The sequence below is a fragment of the Lolium perenne genome, chromosome 7 (genome assembly GCF_019359855.2).
Source record: "Lolium perenne isolate Kyuss_39 chromosome 7, Kyuss_2.0, whole genome shotgun sequence".
Taxonomy (NCBI): Eukaryota; Viridiplantae; Streptophyta; class Magnoliopsida; order Poales; family Poaceae; genus Lolium; species Lolium perenne.
Window position 1 is genome coordinate 48,066,919 of NC_067250.2, and position 8,594 is coordinate 48,075,512.

Genomic DNA, 8,594 nt, shown 5'->3' on the forward strand with positions numbered 1-8,594 from the left:
TCAGAGCGAGAAGATCCCGGAGGCCCGCGGTGACGGCGGTGAGATGCCGCTGAAGCCGACCATGGTGGTGGCGGCGAACTCCATGCGAGATGGAAGACGGCCGCGTGAGGTGAAGGCTGCCGGCGGTGTGATGCCGCTTGCAGCTGGGCGCGGTGTGATGCCGCGAGGAGGCGACAGTGCGATGCTGTCACGAAGCGGCGCCGGCGGTGTGATACCGCTGGGTGCCGACGGCGACGGCGAGAGGCCTTACAAGGAGACGGCGGTGCGATACCGCTAGGAGGAGATGGGGACAGCGCGATGCCGTCATGGGGAGACGACGGTCGTGACGTGCTGGTTCTTCGTTGAAGCTCCATGAGAATTGGAGAATCAAGATTAGGGGGAGTTTGTTAGCTTTAATCTTGATTTTGTATCTGCATTTGTGTTTCTTATTCTGCATGTAGTTAGGTGATCGGGTAACTTGCCAAGCAGCTCGTACGTGAGATACGTACATGATGTACAGTTTCAGCATAGGATGTATGGCGAGATGCCGGAGACAGTCGTGTGATGCGACTGATGGTGAGATGCCGAAGACCGTGTGATGCGGTGCTGCATGAAGAGCTGAAACTAGATCGCTGCGTGGAAATTGGCCGTGTACATGCATGAGTTTGTTAGTGCATGGAGGTCCCGCTAGCTGTGTGTGCATGCATGCTGGCCGGGTCTGTTGTCTAGAGTGATTCTAGGAGAATTAGATCAAGTCAAGTGTTAGTGCGTGAGTGGAGTTAGTGGGTGCGTGTGTGGCCTGTGTGAGGCTATTTATAGCCATGTACTCATCATGTTTAAGGGAGAGATTAAGGAGTTGAGAAAAGCTTGGCTGTGAGAGGCAGCCAACGCCCAAACACTTGTCTCTCCATTGCTATTTCTATGTGAGTTTAGAGGTAGCTCGAGGTAGAAGAAAGGGGCTGGAAGTTTCAGCCCCAACAGTTTGTGCATTGTTTCCTTCTTGGAGACGTCGCTTATGGAGAAGCTGATCTTCTGGTGTTGTCTTGGTGGTGTCAATGTTGTTGTTTCAAGTTTTCGATCTCTGTAGCAGATTTTTTTTTGTAATTCATCTTTTTTTACTGTGTGCATCATTTATATCATTAAGATAAGATATCCCGCGATATTAATCCAAAAAGGACATGCACAATTCCCACTTTTCGAGAGTCGACCTTCGGAGTATTAAACTGCATGCATGGCAATGCTTGCCAAATATAGTAGGTTCTTTCAGGTTGAAGGAGACAATATCGTACCAACACAGTGTATTTTAATCCATTAGGCTGGGACCACAGGGTATATCTAATGCTAGGCCGTTGTACCGACCGTGCATATGCATGCACGCCTTCCTTGATCGGTAGCATCACCTTGCGTCCGTTCCACTCCGACTGGCCGAAAGTAATTATTCCATGGCATCGTTCTGCTCTATAAATAGCATGCTCAGATCGAGCTCTTAAACAGAACGACAGCAATACGTGGTCACTCACTTATCTATTGGGATCTTCAGCTTAGCTTTGCTGAATAAAGCTTATAGTGGGAGCTGCAGTGAACCATATTTGCCGATGGAAGGCCTCGCCGCATCATCCAGGATCGTGCTCCTCGTGTTTCTGCTCAGCGTGGCCGGCGCCGCCGCACACGGCCGCAAGAGGGTAGTCTCGAGCAGCTCCGACGAGCTAGCCGTGTACGAAGATGACGCTCTACCTCCACGACATCCTCTACAACGGCGTCAACAACTCCGCGAACGCGACGGCGGCACCAGCGACCAAGCCGACGGCGCTGAGCACGACACACTTTAGCAACGGCACCTTCTTCGGCATGCTGGTGGTGTTCGACGACCTGGTGACCCAGGGGAAGGCGCTGCCCGTTGGGGATGAGGAGCCGGCGGCACGCGCGCAAGGGTTCTACTTCTACGACAAGAAGGAGACGTACACCGCCTGGTTCTGCTTCTCGCTCGTGTTCAACTCCGCGGCACACAAGGGCACTCTCAACCTCATGGGCGCCGACCTCATGGACGTGGAGACGCGCGACTTCACCGTCGTTGGCGGCACCGGCGACTTCTTCATGGCGCGCGGCATCGCAACGATCCGCACCGACGATGTTCAGGGCTCCTTCTACTTCCGTCTGCAGATGGACATCAAACTCTACGAGTGCTACGTCATTGATGTGATCTGATGAGTTGCAGTGCATGCATCGGCATGTGGGTTGTGGGTCAATGGCGCACTTTCACACCAATGTGGGTTGTGGAGTAATATTTTTTTGGTTTTGCTAATTTTGGGTGGACCGATAATTAAAAAGTTTGAACCGTTGGTTGGATTACATGGTAGCGTGACTGTTGTATGTGTTTTGCAACTAAGAATTAAAGTGAGTTGCAACTAAGACTGGTCATAGTGCATAGTATCATATACTCCTTCCGTTCTGAAATAGTCTACATTCTAGGCTCAAAATTTGTTCTGAAATACTCTACATTCTAACTTTTAGTCAACAACAACACTGAAAACGAAGTGATTTTGCTCTCTTCATTGGACGTTGTTATTTTCAATGTAACTTGGATTGGTTGTTCACATATCTAAATAGTACTAATAAATGCAATATTAGTTTGTCTCATTTTTTGTAGAACGTAGACTAAATCAGAACGAAAGGAGTACTAGTATCATGCATATGATACTTGTCTATGATACTATCTCTATATTGGGTGGTATTATAGTGTAGTATCATAAACTTGTAAATTTATTATTTTGTAGAATCTCAATGTAAATCTATGTACAAGATCTATTTGGTATTTACTTTTCTCGTAACGTGCGCTATCATACAGTATCTATCTATGTTACTTTAATCATATCTCTCCTCATTAATTAGATGCCACATCATCATTTTTGTGGACCTAGGATGCATGATACTATCTATGATACTAGCACTATGGCCAGCCTAAGATAAATTATATTTTCACAGTTAGATTTACATCCTGATTTGTGATTGCTATATGAGTTGCAAGGAAGGGACAACTGCCTGAGAGTTAAGCGAAGTCGAGAATTACTCTCTCCCGATATCTCTTGTTTACAAATATTTAAAGTTTACTATTGTAAGTAACTATTCTTATAATTGTCAATAAAAAGTAACTATCCTTATATATTTGATTATTTCATACACCAAACTGATGCAGTAGATGATATCTGCAATATAATCAAACTTGGTACTCCCGAGGGTTCACTTGCTGCTGAATTCACTAGGGAGGAGATTAAAGCGGCTCTGGATAGAATTGGTGATCTCAAGGCGCCGGGGGCAGATGGCATGCCGACGATATTTTATAAGCACTTTTGGGTGGCGAAGATGATTTTTAAATCTATAGTTCATCGATATTTTTTCTGCCAGAGGATATGTAATTTTGTTAACGAGTACTGTTTCACCACGTGAATTTTTTTTTTGAACAAAGCATGGCGCCGAGGACGCCAAATTTTCATTCAGCTCATATGCATAGAACATCAAGAAGTACAAATCCCTGTAAATCAATGTTTTGGAGAGAAAGAGCTACAAGGCATATGCCTACACTTCTATGAGCTGAATTTAGACAAGAAAAGATAGGCAACGACTGTGGTCGTCGAAGTGCCTGTTTTGCACAATCATGTGCCACTCCATTTAGACTCCTTTTGATATGATAGATTTTCGGAAATAGTTGTTCTGAAGCCCTCTTGTAATCTGCTATTTGCTGCCTGAGCTCCCAGGGAACCTGCTCATTTGTTACTGATGAAGTTGCGGCAGCTTTTGCCAGAATAAGATTATCAGTGAGGAAAGTTACTCCTTGTGCCTGGAGCTGAGAAGCAATTTTTGATGCAAGTAGAAGAGCAGCTGTTTCGGCAAGAAGTGGCGAGGAAGGTTGAGCTGTTGAGGCTTGTATCATGATGGTTTCTTCTCGATTTTGCCTAAGAAGCTGACAGTACAGACCTATGCCTGTTCTCAGATTTTCTTGTGTATTCAGAGACCTCCTTTTTTTCCATGTTGCATCCGAGAAGATTTTGCTCCCTTGAATCTGCATATCTGTCCTGATTGTGTTCCCTTGATAAGTAAGCTCCTCCTGTACATCTGCTTTTGATTGTAATCTGGCAGGGTATCAAGCAATTCTAGATTTTGTTTAATAGCATTTGTCATATGATGAACCTGTAGAGGAGTGTTATCTTTTTTATTAAATAGGCAATCATTTCTGGATTTCCATAAGCACCACATAAAAGTAAGAATATTTTCAAGTGAACCGTAAGGATGATTCATACTAATGAGCCTGTTAAGAATTTGGGAGATGGAATCATCAGGGGAAACAATTTGATCAATTCTTAGGTTCCAGGGATGCAAATACCACGCTGCTCTAGCAAAAGTACAAAGGAAAAGGAGGTGCTGATCTGTTTCTTCCAAGCTACATCTGCAACAAAATTTACTAATGTGCTTGCTATACTTACCAGCTCTCGCTCCCGAAGAAATTGCTTTCCTTATAATTCTCCAACCAAATGTTTTTATCCTAGGAATGATATTTGTGTTTTTCCAGATTGCTTGAAGGAGTTGTTTAGTGGTAGTACTAACCTGTCTTGGCCTCGGCTCTCCTTGATCAAAAAGCTTTTCAAGGCAAGCTTTGTATGCACTCTTGGAATTGCACTTGCCTGTTGGTGTCAATCTCCAGCAAAGACAATCTTCGTCTTGAGTATTGATAATTGTAGTGTTTTTTTATCGCTTCCGCCATACGTACCTGAAATAAACTGTTAATAAGCGGCTCATTCCATCTTTTTTGCCCAGGGATCCATAAGTCTTTAACTTGGCTAGGATAAGAATAGTTCCTAGGTTGTATTATGAGGGAATCATAAATCTGAGCCCATCCCTCACACCAAGGTGTGCTCCAAATAGAGATCTGGCCCAAAGTGATTTGGTAAAAGGAATGGGTTTTAAGGATAGGCAAAACTTTAAGGATTGAGGCCCAGAAAGCTGACTTTGGAGCATTTGAATTTGGGCGCCAAAAAAGGAGTCAGGGAAATATTTGGATTTGAGAACAAGATGGAGAAATGTATTTGGTTGGTCTGCAAGTCTCCAAGCTGCCATAAGAATAAGCCCTTGATTGATAGCCTGCAAATTTCTAATGCCTAGCCCTCCTTCTCTTTTTGGTGTGCATATGTCCTTCCATGCCCTAAGGCAAAGACTCCTGGAATTTGAATCTTGTCTGATACCTGTCCACCAAAAGTTCCTAATAATAGAGGTGAGCTTTGCAATAAAAAAAATTGAGAAGAGAATGTTAGACATGTAGTAGACCGGAATGGAAGAGAAAACAGATTTAATTAATTCCAATCTAGCTGCATGAGAAAGTTGGTCTGCTTTATAAGTTGAAAGTTTGGATTTGAATTTGTCTAAAACAAAGCTATAAGCAGCAGTTCTATCTTTCCCAGGAATGATAAGAGGATGGCCAAGGTGGACAAAGTTAGAATCAATAATTGGCACATGGAAGATATTTCGAATAATATTGGTAGTATGATTATCAACATGCTTACTGAAGAGTATTCCAGATTTTGTCCAGTTCGGAGTTTGCCCTGATCCGTTGCAGAAGTCCTGGAGAATGTATTTCATGCTTATCGCTTCTTGTTCCGTGGCTTGACCGCACACCAGAAGATCGTCAGCGAACAGCAAAGAGTGTATAGGCGGACAGGTTGGTCCCAATTTAATGCCTGCAAACTGGTTAGTAGTCATAGCTTCCTGCAAAGCGATCGACAATTCATTTATGGCAAGGACAAATAAGTACGGCAATAAAGGACATCCTTGTCGTATACCTCTGTCTCCTTTAAATTTTGCAAAAGGCTGACCATTAATTACTACCGAAAAGGTAGGAGACGAGACACAAGCATGAATAAGATTTATAAAATGACCATGCAGCCTTTTACGTGCAAGCGCCGCGATGATGAAGTTCCACTCAACTCTATCAAAGGCTTTGGCTAGATCAATTTTTAACATGAAAGCTTTATTTTTCCAAGAACTAATGGCAAAAGAGTGAGTAATTTCTTGGGCAATGATGATATTATTGCTAATCCGCCTACCTTCAATGAAAGCTTGCTGAGAAGGATGGATATAATCCAGCAAATGGGGTTTAAGTCTATTGGCAATGCCTTTGGCTATGATTTTATAAATTACATTGCAAAGACTAATAGGCCTATAATCCGCGGGAACAAGAGGAACAAGTTTTTTCGGAATTAGCGCAATGTGAGTATCATTTATGTGGTTAGGCATAATACCTGTTTGGAAGAAGGATCTAACAAGTTGAATAACATCATGACCAATCCAGCTCCAAGTAGCGATGTAGAACTCGACGTTGAAACCATCTGGTCCAGGTGAAGCATTTCTCTTCATGTCTTTGAGGGTATCTAAGATTTCTTTTTCATCAGGGATAGAATAAGTATAATCATCGGGGTCATGAGGTAATTGAGTGTGCAAGAAAGGCCTGCCATTGTTAGTTTGAGAAGAAGCAAATATGGATCTGAAATAGTTAACAAAAGTATTACTGATTTTGTCCGGCATATGGTGCAAAATATTATTCTCATCTTTTACCGAGACAATAGCATTCTTTCTTCTCCGCTTAACAATAGCTCGGTGGAAAAAGGCGGTATTTCTATCACCATCCTTGACCCAATTCTTTTTTGCTCTTTGCATATAGGAATCAGTTAATTTAGTCAAAGTTTGTTCATACCTTACACTCAGAGAAGCTTCGTTCATGTGGTCTTGTTGGTCTGCTGGTTTCATTTGAATTGTTTTAATTTGCTCCTCCAAATTGTTCAGCTCCTGTTGCAAAGGCTTCTTTTTTTTACACCAAATTTTTAATTGACCTGCAAGATGGTTAGTTCTATTCGAGAAGTTTTTGTTTCTGGAAACAGTCCAAGCCTTTTTTGCATATTCATTGAAATCATCTTCTTTGAGCCACCAATTTTCAAACTTAAAAGATTTTTTTATCCTTCTAACCGGGCCTTCCGTAGAGAGCAAAATGGCCGCATGATCACTAAGAGAGTGAATAATAGGCATATTGTAAACATTAGAGATGGGAAAAACATCACACCAATCAACATTAACAAGGCATCTATCCAATCTTTCATAAGTCGGTTTGGATGAAAAACGCTTATTAGTCCAAGTGTAAGCAGGGCCGCTAAATCCAAGATCAAATAAACCACAATTTTTAACAAAGGATCTGAAAGCATACAAGCGGCTACGATTAATATTAGTAGAATTCTTATCCATATCATACAAAAGCTCATTCATGTCTCCCATACAAAGCATAGGCAGCGAGGAATTTTCATGCACAAAAGCAGCAACTTCTTCCCAAATAGCACTAGTTTGACGATGGTACGGATCACCATATATACACACTAAGCCAAACTTAAGATTTCTGGTGCTATAGACTACAGTAGCTAGGATAATATGGAAGCTAGAGCTATGCACAGTCACTTGAAGATCATCATTCCACATCAACCAGAGCCCGCCCGAGCGTCTTTCGAGAGGGCACTACAAAGCTATTGTACATGTTAAACCTAGCATTTAGATCATTGCAAGTGAATTTGGAAGATTTGATTTCGGAAACAAAGGTTACCTGAGGTTTAGCAGAAGCGATCATCCGAGCAAGATATACCATTTTGTTAGTGCCAAGGGTCCTGCCCATACCTTGGCAGTTCCATCCTAAGGCCCTCATGGCACCCGTGGCGCCTTAAAGGCTGGCGCCGCTGCCTCGAAATCCATCTCCACATTTGCTCTCCCAGAGTCTTCACACATAGTCTGTGTAGCATCATTGCTAGGGGTGCCCAATTGAACTTGGCCTTGAACATTTGTCTGGCTTCCTGCTGCATCACTGCCAACACAGCCATCCACACCCACATAGTACTCGCGAGCCATAGGAGGAGGTGAGAAACCTCCTTGCTGAATGTCTTGTGGAATGGCAATTTGGTTACGGTTATTGCGCCCAGACCCTGAGTGACTTGTATTTCCATATCTTTTCCAAGTAGCCGCTCCAGGTTTGTACCTTGTTGTGCCTTGTGGCTGGTTCCTTTGTTGTGTATATGGTTCTACATCCCAACCTGAAGGTCTGCGTTTGTTTCCATAGCTACTGTGATGCACTGTCGTTGGACTGGCTCCTAGAATACTAGATTGCTCTTGCAAGCCTTTATTAGCAGAAAATTTAGTGTTTTGCTGAGCATTTAAATTGATGGCGTAAGGAGTTGGAGCTCTCAAATCATACTGGAAAATAGAGGGTCCCAACTCAGGGTTAGTACTCTCGAAATCCTGCTGCGAAACCTGAAAAGCCATGGATTTTTTTGCTTGAGGCTGAAGAAAAATTTCAGCTGTGGGGGCCGCTCTTTTTTGATTGGTTAATGTAAGAGACTCATTTTGAGGATCTCCTGGAAGAGTAGACTTCGGTATAGCAAGCTGAGTTCCTTCCTGCAAGATATTATTTTGGCTTATATTTGGTAAAGCTTCCACATTACTAGTTTGTCCACTTAACTGAAATGCTAGTGAAGAATGAATAACTGCTGTTCCTTCTTCTTTACTGACATTTTCTGAAGCATGCTTCTTTGAACTGT

The 8,594-nt window shown here is 42.8% G+C and overlaps 1 pseudogene; it reads left to right on the plus strand.

Moving 5' to 3' along the window:
* Positions 1-1,481: 1,481 nt before the first annotated feature.
* Positions 1,482-2,593, plus strand: LOC127313296 (dirigent protein 5-like; annotated as a pseudogene).
* The last annotated feature ends 6,001 nt before the right edge of the window (positions 2,594-8,594 follow it).